This window comes from Bos grunniens, chromosome 18 (genome assembly GCF_055505025.1).
Source record: "Bos grunniens cultivar Pamir isolate PY7600 chromosome 18, Bosgru_T2T1.0, whole genome shotgun sequence".
NCBI classification, from domain to species: domain Eukaryota; kingdom Metazoa; phylum Chordata; class Mammalia; order Artiodactyla; family Bovidae; genus Bos; species Bos grunniens.
Genome location: NC_141182.1, coordinates 3,903,694 through 3,918,355, shown reverse-complemented (window position 1 = coordinate 3,918,355; position 14,662 = coordinate 3,903,694). Strand labels below are relative to the sequence as shown.

The 14,662-nt window shown below is 39.1% G+C and overlaps 1 long non-coding RNA gene across 1 annotated transcript; it reads right to left on the bottom strand.

The window, feature by feature from the left end:
• Window positions 1-844: 844 nt before the first annotated feature.
• Window positions 845-4,249, bottom strand: LOC147352950 (uncharacterized). The gene is made up of 2 exons (XR_015145266.1): window positions 4,158-4,249; window positions 845-1,017 (listed from the first exon to the last, which is right to left on the bottom strand). It is a non-coding gene; the product is annotated as an uncharacterized LOC147352950 (long non-coding RNA).
• Window positions 4,250-14,662: the final 10,413 nt, after the last annotated feature.

The window sequence follows — 14,662 nt, the reverse complement described above, 5'->3', positions numbered from 1 at the left end:
TGATAAATGGCTGTTAATCACCTTTTGTTGAAATTGTTTCAGTAGAGTTAGTATACCATCCTCAGTGTAAATATTTTGCTTTTGTTTGCTAACACTATTCTTTAGGTGGGGAAATTACTATCTATAATATTTGTGTTGTATATATACACGTAACACACGTGTGTGTGTCTGTGTGTATATGCACACACATGCATGCTCAGTCATGTCCGACTCTTTGTGACCCCATGGACTCTAGCCCGTGAGGCTCCTCTGTTCCTGGAATTTTCCAGGCAAGAATACTGGAAAGGGTTGCCATTTCCTCCTCCAGAGGATCTTCCCGATGCAAGGATAAAACCCAGGTCTCCTGCACTGGCAGGTGGCTTCTTTACCACTGGGCTACCTGGGAAGCCCATATATATGTATACATAGACATATTATACATGTATATACTTTTTAATATATAAAATATTCTAGGCATCTAAAATATTGTAAAAATAGCCTGACAACCCATAATGAATAGTCTCCTTTGAGAAACAATGCAATCATAATTAGTAATTTCTGGTCAGTTTTTTAATATCATTTATTCATGTCAAAGATAATATTTAGAAACACATGAGTCTTGCTATTGACAATGGAATCTGAGACTGGGTGGATGAAGATGAAATGCTAAAGTTTAGTCGTATTCACATGCAGAAAATGTGAACTGGTTAGCATTTTCTGGCTATCACACTTACCCAATTACCATTTCAAGGATTTAGCACAAATCTTTCTCCAGAAGGTGTGCCATTTGGAATTTCTTGCCCCTTCCTTCTCTCCACATCACTTAACCTGACGTTTGTAAAGGAGCACACACAAACACAGTAAATTTCATACCAGCAGATATCTTGAGAGGAGGAGAGTCTTGTGAGAATACGTCATAGTTTTCAACGCATTATAACCGCACAGCATATGGCACAGCGACATCCCTCCCATGGAAACCTCGTGTCCTCCACTCCACTGACTTCTCTGGCATGTCCACTTAACTCCTAATTACTCGAGCTGTAAAGAGATCCAAAAATTCCACTGCATGATAACACTGTTGGTAAATTCTGCAAAATTACCAAGAAAAAGAAGAGCAATTTGGGAAAATCTTGGTAAGAAAGAAATGATCAGGATTTTGCAATTTCTAATAGAAAAAATGCAGACAACAGGTTATATAAGTGTAATTTCCCATTTAGGCTTCTTGCCAGGTTACTATTTCATCATCCGTATACGGCAGCAACATGGCTGAAATCAGGTACCTGTCAGTTGTTCATTAAACTTCCATTTTTTTCATGTAAAACTGCGTGGTTTGGAAGAATATGACGGAAGGAGCTGTGTTAACACTGATTATAACCAAGTCTGACAAGTTATGCTGACCTATGGAAATAAAACCATAAAACTCCCATTTCCTATGAAAGGAACTGAAACCCTAATTTGAAGAAATGCTCCATTTGCATCTGCATGAAGCTTGATGATTTATGATAGAGTTTTCATCTGAAATAGAAAGTTGCCTCTCTAGGAGTCATGGTACACAGTGGAAATGAAATTTCCCAACCCATTTAGATGAACCAGGTCGTGCATTATCTTTCACACTGATATCTCACTGCCTTCATCTCAATAACTACTCCTGCTATTCTCTGCTTACCGTGGGGAGAAGGAGATAAAAAAATATGTTATCCCATGAAAATGGCAAATAGCTCATATTTATTATATTCAGATAAAAAATCTGATTGAAGAAGAAGTTAAAATACATATAACGATTCTACTCCTGAATGATTATGTATTTTGTTGCAATATAGAGTTGGAGTTAATACTTTGTTGATGATCTCTTTATATTAGTGATATATCTATATATAACAATCGAGGAAAAAGAGAGGATTTTGAAAGTTATATAATGGGGATCAAATGCTATCAATGTTTACTAAGTTTCAAAACAACCCCCTCCTGTATTGATGAGATTCTCTCAGTTACCAAGTGGGCTATTTGTATTTACAGATATTCTCACAATGGCCAGCTAACATATATAAATACACCGTTCGGTGGGTTTTCTTTAATATTTTGTGCATTGTCATTTTAGAGATTTCCTTTGTCTCTTACAATGTGATTACAATAAAAGATGATTAGTATGTCCAATGAGAAAACTTTGGAGATGTTATCTTTAATCACTCTAATATAAATCAAAATACATATGAACTAATTTTTAAAATTTTGATTTTCAAGCTCCCATTGAAATTGGAAAATGAAGAATCACTCACACTGGAAAACTTTCTATTTGAGCTCAAAAGTCACCCTGTTATAAATCATAAGGCTGCATGTAGATGCAAATGGAGCATTTCTTCAAATTAGGATTTCAATTTTTTTCACATTATAGCACTTGCTCATGCATGACCTTCAGAGAGAGGATTTTTATTTTTTCCTCAGAATTTCCAAATGTGACAGGCAGTGTAACATCAAGGAGATGCTGTGCATGTGTATTTTATAAGAATATGTCAGCCAGCTGAGTGCATATGATCATCAAGTTTCAAGGTTAGAAGGGAAGGTAAAAGTTGCTTAGTTCAACCATATGTTCTGATGCTTGAAGCGTCTCCAGACGGAGCCTGACTCTCGGTTTGACTGCATGGGGTTTGATCCTAGCTCCTCCCTGTCCTCACTTTTGGCACGATGTCAGTTACTTAACCTGTTACTGCCTCATTTTCTTCATGTATAAAATAAGAGTAATAGAAATAAAATGTCTCTATAGCATCACCATAAGGACTAGATGAATCACTGTGTTTGGTACCCACCCTGCCCTCCTCACTTCCCATGGTGAGTATCTGCCCTTAGCTGGGTAGCCTCCAGGGAGCTTCTTATTTGGGTGCCAGCCTAGATGGTTGTTGGTATCTTTCTTGTATTTAGCTTAAATGCATGTCCATGGAATTTCTTTTTGCTGTCCTAATCCCACCTCTTGGAATCATGCAGCAAAAAGGCTTTATCTTAACTTCTTTGGAAGTACCTTCAAATATGTGAATTTAGCATGGGCTCTGAATTCAAACAGATTGGGTAGGGACTCGGGAATGTGCTGCAGCTGGTAACCTAAATCCTGTAACACCATGTTTTCTTGTGCCTTGAGTGAGTGTGTGTGCGTGCATTCATGCCCATGCAAGCCGTAGTGTAAGGTCAAATGAACATAAGTGCTTAGAATTTAATTCATGGTGATGATGGTGAATTTGTTGAGTCTCAAACTAGGTCGAACAGTAGGTGCACTGGGAAAAACGTTCTGAGCTTCTTTGTACGCCACTGAAACCACAGTTATCACACGACTGTAAAGTTACCCTCACGCCTACAGCCTCAGTGATCACCCCTGTGGATGAAGTCTGTCCTGCAGTTCTGACAATGAAATCACCTTGGTAATACGCTTCACCTATTTCATTGACCAAAACTGCCCTAGAGCAGTTGCATATCTTACCAAGATCTAAAATTTTCCCTGACAGAAACACAACAGCCAATTACCTAGAAATTCAGAGCCAAGACTTCTTCTCTTAACCTGCGGTGCCTTTTAGCTCCCACGCTATATTCCTCAATTGTATTTACTTTCCATATTGAAGAGAGTCATCCTGTCTGTACAGACTTGCTCCAGTGGAACCACATTTCTCTCCCTTTTAGGCAATTATTTCCAGGTTACAGTTAACTATTTTTCCCTGAATTGTTCACACTGTGCGTTTCCTAAGAACTGTTAAGGGTGTTGATAAAACAGAGCATCATTCCCTCTCTAAGAGAACGATGATGGCCCTGTGAAACTGCATCTGTGCTTCGCCCATGTTCTTCTCTTGTCATCTCAACACGGCCAGTCATCTTTCTACAACATCAGTGTTTCCTTCATTGGTTAAAATCTTCTCTGGCACATCACCCACAGAATGAGATGTCTTTTTAAGGCATCCAAAACCCACGCTTATAGGAACATTTATTTTCTCATCAAATCCATTGTGTTAAATTGGTTGCCTCTCACACCTCACCTGTAGCACTAGTTGGTATTTATCCAATTATTTCCTGCTGCTTCGCAGTTTGCTCGCAATCAAACCTGATCTTCTGGCTGGAGACGCTGCCACCCACATTCCCACATTTACACACACACACACACACACACACACACACACACACACACACACACTGTTCTTTACCTTAAACTCCTGTTTTTTTGCTTCCCAGCTCAAATGTTTTCTGTTCTTTGAAGTGTTTCCCATTTTCCTTCTTACTGCTCCTGCTCTTTATTTGCATGTGTTACCCTGGATACAACTGTCTGGATCACCTCCCTGTCTCCTCTGTTTGTGAAACCTTTAACTGCAGAATCTATCTTTTGTTCCGTACCTCCGGTCTCATGTAGACTGAAACTTAAGAGTGAACAGCCCACAGCAGCTAAGCATGAGGAATCTGTAGCCAAGTTGTGTGAATTACAATTCAGTTCCCCTACAGTGTGACTTGGAGCAATTTTCTAAATCCAGTTCATCAGTATCTGACTCATAGATTTATTCTGAGGAATAAATTTAAATGCTTAGTAAAGTTTTTGCCTTTTCTAAGCCAAAATTTGTGGCTTAGAAAATTCAATATTTATTGAACAGTAAATATTCAATTCTTTCCTTTTCTCCTTTGTTTTTTGCTTCTCTTCTTTTCACAGCTATTTGTAAGGCCTTCTCAGACAGCCATTTTGCTTTTTTGCATTTCTTTTTCTTGGGGATGGTCTTGATCCCTGTCTACTGTACAATATCACAAACCTCTGTCCACAGTTCACCAGGCACTCTGTCTACCAAATCTAGTCCCTTAAATCTATTTCCCACTTCCACTGTATAATTGTAAGGGATTTGATTTAGGTCATACCATGGTCTAGTGGTTTTCCCTATTTTCTTTAATTTAAGTCTGAGTTTGGCAATAAGGAATTTATGATCTGAGACATAGTCAACTCCTGGTCTTGTTTGTGCTGACTGTATAGAGCATCTCCATCTTTGGCTGCAAAGAATATAATCAACCTGATTTCAGTGTTCGCCATCTGGTGATGTCCATGTGTAGAGTCTTCTCTTGTGTTGTTGGAAGAGGGTGTTTGCTATGACCAGTGCATTCTCTTGACAGAACGCTATTAGTCTTTGCCCTGCTTCATTCCGTATTCCAAGGCCAAATTTGCCTGTTACTCCAGGTATTTCTTGACTTCCTACTTTTGCATTCCAGTCCCCTATAATGAAAAGGACATCTTTTTTGGGTGTTAGTTCTAAAAGGTCTTGTAGGTCTTCATAGAACCATTCAACTTCAGCTTCTTCAGCATTACTGGTTGGGGCACAGACTTGGATTACCATGATATTGAATGGTTTGCCTTGGAAACGAACAGAGATATTCTGTCGTTTTTGAGATTGTATCCAAGTACTGCATTTCGGACTCTTTTGTTGACTCAGATGGCTACTCTATTTCTTCTAAGGGATTCTTGCCCACAGTAGTAGATATGATGGTCATCTGAGTTAAATTCACCCATTCCAGTCCATTTTAGTTCACTGATTCCTAAAATGTTGATGTTCACTCTTGCCATCTCCTGTTTGACCACTTCCAATTTGCCTTGATTCATGGACCTAACATTCCAGGTTCCTATGCAATATTGATCTTTATGGCATCAGATCTTGCTTCCATCACCAGTCACATCCACAACTGGGTGTTGTTTTTGCTTTGGTTCCATTTCTTCATTATTTCTCCACTGATCTCCAGTAGCATATTGGGCACCTACCGACCTGGGGTGTTCATCTTTCTGTGTCCTATTTGCCTTTTCATACTGTTCATGGGGTTCTCAAGGCAAGAATCCTGAAGTGGTTTGCCATTTGGAGAAGGTTTGCCCTTTTCCAGTGGACCACATTTTGTCAGAACCCTCCACCATGACACGTCTGTCTAAGGTGGCCCTACACGGCATGGCTCATAGTTTCATTGAGTTAGACAAGGCTGTGGTCCATGTGATTAGATTGGTTAGTTTTCTAGGATTATGTCCTCTGATGCCCTCTCTCAGCACCTACCATCTTACTGGGGTTTCTCTGCCCTTGGACATGGGGTATCTCCTCACGGAGAGCAATAGCAAGGAGACATAAGAAAGCCTTCCTCAGTGATCATTGCAAAGAAATAGAGGAAAACAATAGAATAGGAAAGACTAGAGATCTCTTCAAGAAAATTAGAGATACCAAGGGAACATTTCATGCAAAGATGGGCTCAATAAAGGACAGAAATGGTATGGACCTAACAGAAGCAGAAAATATTAAGAAGAGGTGGCAAGAATACACAGAAGAACTGTACAAAAAAGATCTTCATGACCCAGATAATCACGATAGTATGATCACTCACCTAGGGCCAGACATCCTGGAATGGGAAGTCAAGTGGGCCTTAGAAAGCATCACTATGAACAAAGCTAGTGGAGGTGATAATTCCAGTTATTATCAGTTGAGCTATTCCAAATCCTGGAAGATGATGCTGTGGAAGTGCTGCACTCAATATGCCAGCAAATTTGGAAAACTCAGCAGTGGCCACAGGACTGGAAAAGGTCAGTTTTCATTCCAATCCCAAAGAAAGGCAATGCCAAAGAATGCTCAAACTACTGCACAATTGCACTCATCTCACACAATAGTAAAGTAATGCTCAAAATTCTCCAAGCCAGGCTTCAAAAATACATGATCCGTGAACTTCCAGATGTTCAAGCTGGTTTTAGAAAAGGCAGAGGAAGCAGAGATCAAACTGCCAACATCCGCTGGATCATGCAAAAAGCAAGAGAGTTCCAGAAAAACATCTACTTCTCCTTTATTGACTACGCCAAAGCCTTTGACTGTGTCAATCACAACACTGTGAAACTGTGAAAAATTCTGAAAGATATGGGAATATCAGACCACCTGACCTGCCTCTTGAGAAATCTGTATGCAGGAAGCAACAGTAGAACTGGATATGGAACAATGGACTGGTTCCAAATAGGAAAAGGAGTGTGTCAAAGCTGTATATTGTCACCCTGCTTATTTAGCTTATATGCAGAATACATCATGAGAAATGCTGGGCTGGAGGAAGCACAAGCTGGAATCAAGATTGCCAGAAGAAATATCAATAACTTCAGATATGCAGATGACACCACCCTTATGGCAGAGAGTGAAGAAGAACTAAAGAGCCTCTTGATGAAAGTGAAAGAGGAGAGTGAAAAAATTTACTTAAAGTTCAACATTCAGAAAACTAAGGTCACAGCATCTGGTCCCATCTCTTCATGTCAAATAGATGGGGAAACTGTGGGAACAGTGGCTGACTTTATTTATTTTTGGCTCCAAAATCACTGCAGATGGTGATTGCAACCATGAAATTAAAAGATACTTACTTTTTGGAAAGAAAGGTATGACCAACCTAGTCAGCATATTAAAAAGCAGAGACATTACTTTGCCAACAAAAGTCCATCTAGTCAAGGCTATGGTTTTTCCAGTAGTCATGTATGGATGTGAGGGTTGGACAAAGAAAGCTGAGCACCAAAGAATTGATGCTCTTGAACTGTGGTGTTGCAGAACACTCTTGAGAGTCCCTTGGACTGCAAGGAGATCCAACCAGTCCATCCTAAAGGAGATCTGTCCTGAGTGTTCATTGGAAGGACTGATGTTGAAGCTGAAACTCCAATAATTTGGCCACCTGTTGTGAAGAACTGACTCATTTGAAAAGACCCTGAATCTGGGAAAGATTGAAGGCAGGAGGAGAAGGGGACAACAGAGGATGAGATGGTTGGATGGCATCACCAATTCAATAGACATAAGTTTGGGTAAACCCCAAGAATTGGTAATGGGCATGGAGGCCTGGCATGCTGCAGTCCATGGGCTTGCAAAGAATCAGAGACAACTGAGCAACTGAACTGAACTGAAATATTCAATTAGTGTCAGGTATGAAGAATTTTTCAATTATGGGGTAGTACATATAGACAGGAATGTAATACAAATTAAAACTAAAAAGTGAGCCAACTAAATTGCTGGGCATTTAAATTTTTACGTTAAAAATTTTAAAATAGGGAGTAAGGCCATTTTATTCCAACCTCATTCCTATTTTCAATGATAAGAAAAAGGATAATTGTTCATTATGTCAATGATATTTAATGACTACTAATCAATTAGTAATAATTACTAATTGACTTTATATATAAAATGATGATGAATGTTCCTGATATTCAAAAATGAAAAAAAGTCAATTCAATAAATTTACAGAGAGAGAAAGGAACACACATACAAGTTATGATACCTGAATTCTGTTCTTTCTATCATAATGTTCAGAGTTCTTTACATTTGTGTCTTCATTTATTAAGTTGTGTGGTTTTTTTAAGGACTGAAATGATGTTATTTTTTTCTTAATTTTAGACTATTATTTATTTTTGTATTCTCTATGTCTGTTTCTCCATTGTTGCCCTATAAGTAAATTCTTCAGTACCATATTTTTAGATTCTGCATATGTGCATTATAATGTGATATTAATCTTTCTCTTTCTGACTTACTTCACTCTATATAATAGGTCCTAGGTTCATCCGCCTCACTAGAACTGAATCACAGGTGTTCCTTTCTATGGCTGAGTAATATTCCATCGTGCATATGAACCACTACTTCTTTATCCATTCATCTGTCGATGGACATCTAGGTTGTGTCCATATTCTAGCTTTTGTAAATAGTGCTGCAATGAACAATGGGCTACATGTGTCTTTTCCAATTTTGGTTTCCCCAGGGTGTATGCCTAGGAGTGGGACTGCACCTATGCTGGTTTTATTTCTCATTTTTTAAGGAATCTCCATACCATCTTCCATAGTGGCTGTATCAATTTACACTCCCACCAACAGCGCAAGAGCATTCCCTTTTCTCCACACCCTCTGCAGCATTTATTTTTTGTAGACTTTTTGATGATGGCCATTCTGACTGGTGTGAGGTGATATCTCATCGTAGTTTTGATTTGCATTTCTCTAATAATGAGCAATGTTCAGCATCTTTTCATGTGTTTGTTGGTCATCTGTATGTCTTTTTTGGAGAAATGTCTGTTTAGGTCTTTTTCCCACTTTTTGATTGGGCTGTTAGTTTTTCTGGTATTGAGTTGTATGAGCTGCGTGTATATTTTTGAAATTAATCCTTTGTCAGTTGTTTCATTTGCTATTATTTTCTCCCAGTCATAGGGTTGTATTTTCACCTTGCTTATTGTTTCCTTTGTTGTGGAAAAGGGTTTAAGTCTAATCAGGTCCCACTTGTTTACTTTTGTTTTTATTTCCATTACTTTAGGAGGAGGGTCATAGAGGATCTTGCTTTGATTTGTGTCATTGAATGTTTTGCCTATGTTTCCCTCTAAGACTTTTATAGTTTCTGGTCTTACATTCAGGTCTTTAATCCATTTTATCTGTGTGTGGTGTTAGCAAGTGTTCTAATTTCATTCTTTTACATGTAGCTGTCCAGTGTTCCCAGCACCATTTATCGAAGAGGCTGTCTTTGCCCCATTGTATATTCTTGCCTCCTTTGTCAAAAATAAGGTACCCAAAGGTGCATGGGTTTATTTATGGGCTTTCTATCTTGTTCTATATTTCTGTTTTTATGCCAGTACCATACTGTCTTGATGACTAGCTTTGGCATAAAATCTGAAGTCAGGAAGGTTGATTCCTCCAGCTCCATTCTTCTTTCTCAAGGCTGCTTTGCCTATTCGTGGTATTTTGTGTTTCCATGTGAATTGTGGAATGTTTTGTTCTAATTCTGTGAAAAATGTCATTGGTAATTTGATAGGGATTGCATTGAATCTGCAGATTGCATTAGGTAGTATAGTCATTTTCACAATATTGATTCTTTCTACCCAGGAAAATGGAATCTCTCTCCATCTGTTTATGTTGCCTTGGATTTCTTTCATTCAGTTCAGTTCAGTCACTCAGTTGTGTCCTACTCTTTGTGACCCCATGAATCGCAGCATGCCAGGCCTCCCTGTCCATCACCAACTCCCGGAGTTCACTCAAACTTGCATCCATTGAGTCGGTGATGCCATCCAGCCATCTCATCCTCTGTCATCCCCTTCTCCTCCTGCCCCCAATCCCTCCCAGCATCAGAGTCTTTTCCAGTGAGTCAACTCTTTGCATGAGGTGGCCAAAGTACTGGAGTTTCAGCTTTAGCATCATTCCTTCCAAAGAACACCCAGGGCTGATCTCCTTTAGAATGGACTGGCTGGATCTCCTTGCAGTCCAAGGGACTCTCAAGAGTCTTCTCCAAAACACCACAGTTCAAAAGCATCAAATCTTTGGCGCTCAGCTTTCTTCACAGTCCAACTCTCACATCCATACATGACCACTGGAAAAACCATAGCCTTGACTAGACGGACCTTTGTTGGCAAAGTAATGTCTCTGATTTTCAATATGCTATTTAGGTTGGTCATAACTTTCCTTCCAAGGAGTAAGCGTCTTTTAATTTCATGGCTGCAATCACCATCTGCAGTGATTTTGGAGTCAAAAAAATAAAGTCTGACACTGTTTCCACTGTTTCCCCATCTATTTCCCATGAAGTGATGGGACCAGATGCCATGATCTTAGTTTTCTGAATGTTGAGCTTTAAGCCAACTTTTTCACTCTCCACTTTCACTTTCATCAAGAGGCTTTTTAGTTCCTCTTCATTTTCTGGCATAAGGGTGGTTTCATCTGCATATCTGAGGTTACTGATATTTCTCCTGGCAATCTTGATTCCAGCTTGTGCTTCTTCAGCCCAGCATTTCTCATTATGTACTCTGCATGTAAGTTAAATAAGCAGGATGACAGCCTTGACGTACTCCTTTTCCTATTTGGAACCAGTCTGTTGTTCCATGTCTAGTTCTAACTGTTGCTTCCTGACCTGCATATAGGTTTCTCAAGAGGCAGGTCAGGTGGTCTGGTATTCCCATCTCTTTCAGAATTTTCCACAGTTTATTGTGATCCACACAGTCAAAGGCTTTGGCATAGTCAATAAAGCAGAAATAGAGGTTTTTCTGGAACTCTCTTGCTTTTTTGATGATCCAGCGAATGTTGGCAATTTGATCTCTGGTTTCTCTGCCTTTTCTAAATCCAGCTTGAACATCTGGAAGTTCACGGTTCATGTATTGCTGAAGCCTGTCTAGGAGAATTTTGAGCATGACTTTACTAGTGTGTGAGATGAGTGCAATTGTGCGGTAGTTAGTGCATTCTTTGGCATTGCCTTTCTTTGGGATTGGAATGAAAACTGACCTTTTCCAGTCCTGTGGCCACTACTGAGTTTTCCAAATTTTCTGGCATAATGAGTGCAGCACTTTCACAGCATCATCTTTCAGGATTTGAAATAGCTCAACTGGAATCCCATCACCTCCCCTAGCTTTGCTGTCTTATAATTTTCTGTGTGCAGTTCCTTTATCTCCTTAAGGTAAGTTTATTCCTAGATATTTAATTGTTTTTGTTGCAATGGTGAATGGGATTGATTCCTTAATTGCTCTTTCTGATTTTTCATTGTTAGTATATAGAATTGCAAGTCATTTTGTGTATTGATTTTGTATCCTGCAACTTTGCTAAATTCACTGATTAGCTCTAGTAGTTTTCTAATACTATCTTTAGGATTTTCTATGTACAGTATCATGTCATCTGCAAACAATGAGAGCTTTACTTCTTCTTTAATGATCTGAACTAACTCCTTTTGTTTCTTTTTCTTTTCTGATTGCTATAGCTAGGACTTCCAGAACTATGTTGATTAATAGTGGTGAAAGTGGATACCCTTGTCTTGCTCCTGATCTTAGGGGGAATGCTTTCAGTTTTTCACCATTGAGAATAATTATTGCTGTAGGCTTATCATGTATGGCCTTTGGTATGTTGAAGTAAGTTCCATCTATGTCCATTTTTTGAAGAGTTTTAATCATAAATGGGTGCTGAATTTTGTCAAAGGCTTTTTCAGCATGTATTGAGATTATCATATGGTTTTTAGCTTTCAATTTGTTAATATGGTGTATCACATTGATTGATTTGTGTATACTGAAGAATCATTGCATCCCTGGAATAAACCCAACTTGATCACGGTGTATGAGCTTTTTGATGTGTTGCTGAATTCTGTCTGCTAAAATTCTCTTGAGGATTTTTGCATCTATGTTTGCCAGAGATACTGGCCTGCAGTTTTCTTTTTTTGTATTTTCTTTGTCTGGTTTTGGTATCAGGGTGGTGGTGGCCTCATAGAATGAGTTTGGAAGTGTTCCTTCCTCTGCAACTTTTTGAAAGAGTTTTAGAAAGATAGGCATTAGCCCTTCTCTCAATGTATGATTGTGTGGCAAACTACCACACAATTGCACTCATCTCACATGCTAGTAAAGTAATGCTCAAAATTCTCCAAGCAAGGCTTCAGCAATACATGAACCATGAACTTCCAGATGTTCAAGCTGAATTTAGAAAAGGCAGAGGAACCAGAGATCAACTTGCCAACATTCACTGGATCATTGAAAAAGCAAGAGAGTTCCAGAAAAACCTCTATTTCTGCCTTATTGACTATGCCAAAGCCTTTGACTGTGTGGATCACAATGAACTGTGGAAAATTCTGAAAGAGATGGGAATACCAGACCACCTGACCTGCCTCTTGAGAAACCTATATGCAGGTTAGGAAGCAACAGTTAGAACTAGACATGGAACAACAGACTGGTTCCAAATAGGAAAAGGAGTACGTCAAAGCTGTATATTGTCACCGTGCTTATTTAACTTACATGCAGAGTATATCATGAGAAATGCTGGGCTGGAGGAAGCACAAGCTGGAATTAAGATTGTGGGGAGAAATATCAATAAACTCAGATAAACCACCCTTATGGCAGAAAGTGAAGAAGAACTAGACTCAGATAAACCACTCTTATGGCAGAAAGTGAAAAAGAACTAAAGAGCCTCTTGATGAAAGTGAAAGAGGAGAGTGAAAAAGTTTACTTAAAGCTCAACATTCAGAAAACTAAGATCATGGCATCTGGTCCCATCACTATATGGCTAAAAGATGGGGAAACAGTGGAAACAGTGGCTGACTTTATTTTTTTGGCTCCAAAATCACTGCAGATGGTGATTGCAGCCATGTAATTAAAAGACACTTACTCCTTGGAAGGAAAGTTATAACCAACCTATATAGCATATTAAAAAGCAGAGACATTACTTTTCAACAAAGGTCTGTCTAGTCAAGGCTATGGTTTTTCCAGTAGTCATGTATCAATGTGAGACTTGGACTATAAAGAAAGCTGAACACCGAAGAATTGATGCTTTTGAACTGTGGTGTTGGAGAAGACTCTTGAGAGTCCCTTGGTCACCAAGGAGATAGAACCAGTCCATCCTAAAGGAGATCAGTCCTGGGTGTTCATTGGAAGGACTGATGTTGAAGCTGAAACTCCAATACTTTGGCCACATGATGCGAAGAGCTGACTCATTTGAAAAGACCCTGATGCTGGGAAAGATTGAGGGCAGGAGCAGAAGGGGATGACAGAGGATGAGATGGTTGGATGGCATCACCAACTCCGGGAGTTTGTGATGGACAGGGAGGACTGGCGTGCTGTATTTCATGGGATTGCAAAGAGTCTGACAAGAATGAGTGACTGAACTGAACTGAAACGTTTGATAGAATTCTCCTAGAAAGCCATCTGGTCCTGGGCTTTTGTTTTTTGGGAAATTTTTGATCACAGCTTCAATTTCTATTTCTTCCTGGTTCAATTTTGGAAGATTGAACTTTTCTAAGAATCTGTCCATTTATGCAGGAGTTGCCATAGAGTTGTTCACAATAGTCTCATATAATCCTTTGTATTTCTGCATTGTCTGTTGTAACCTCTCCTTTGTTGATTTAATTTTTCTCTTTTCTTTTCTTGATGAGTCTGGCAAAAAGTTTGAAAATTTTGTTTATCTTCTCAAAGAACCAGCTTTTAGTTTTATTAATCTTTACTATTGGGATTTCTTTGGAAGGAATGATGCTAAAGCTGAAACTCCAGTACTTTGGCCACCTGATGCGAAGAGTTGACTCATTGGAAAAGACTCTGATGCTGGGAGGGATTGGGGGCAGGAGGAGAAGGGGATGACAGAGGATGAGATGGCTGGATGGCATCACCGACTCGATGGACGTGAGTCTGAGTGAACTCCGGGAGTTGGTGATGGACGGGGAGGCCTGGCGTGCTGCGATTCATGGGGTCGCAAAGAGTTGGACACGACTGAGCGACTGAACTGAACTGATTGTTTCTTTCATTTCTTTTTCATTTATTTCTGCTTGGATCTTTATGATTTCTTTCCTTCTACTAATTTTGGGGAGTTTTTGTTCTTTTTTTTCCAGTTGTTTTAGGTGTAAAGTTAGCTTGTCTATTCGATGTTTTTCTTGCTTCTTGAGGTAGGATTGTATTGCTATAGACTACCCTCCTAGAACTGCTTTTGCTGCATCCGATAGGTTTTGAGTTGTGTTTTCATTGTCATTTGTTTCTAGAAATTTTTTTTATTTCCCTTTTGATTTCTTCAATAACCTGTTGGCTATTTAGACATGTATTGTTCGTAATCTCCAGGTGTTTGTGTTTCTTACAGTTTTTTTCCTTGTAATTGATATCTGGTCTCATAGCTTTGTGGTCAGAGACAATGCTTGATACAATTTCAATTTTCTTAAATTTACTGAGGTTTGATTTGTGACCCGAGGTGTGGTCTATCCTAGAGAATGTTCCATGTGCA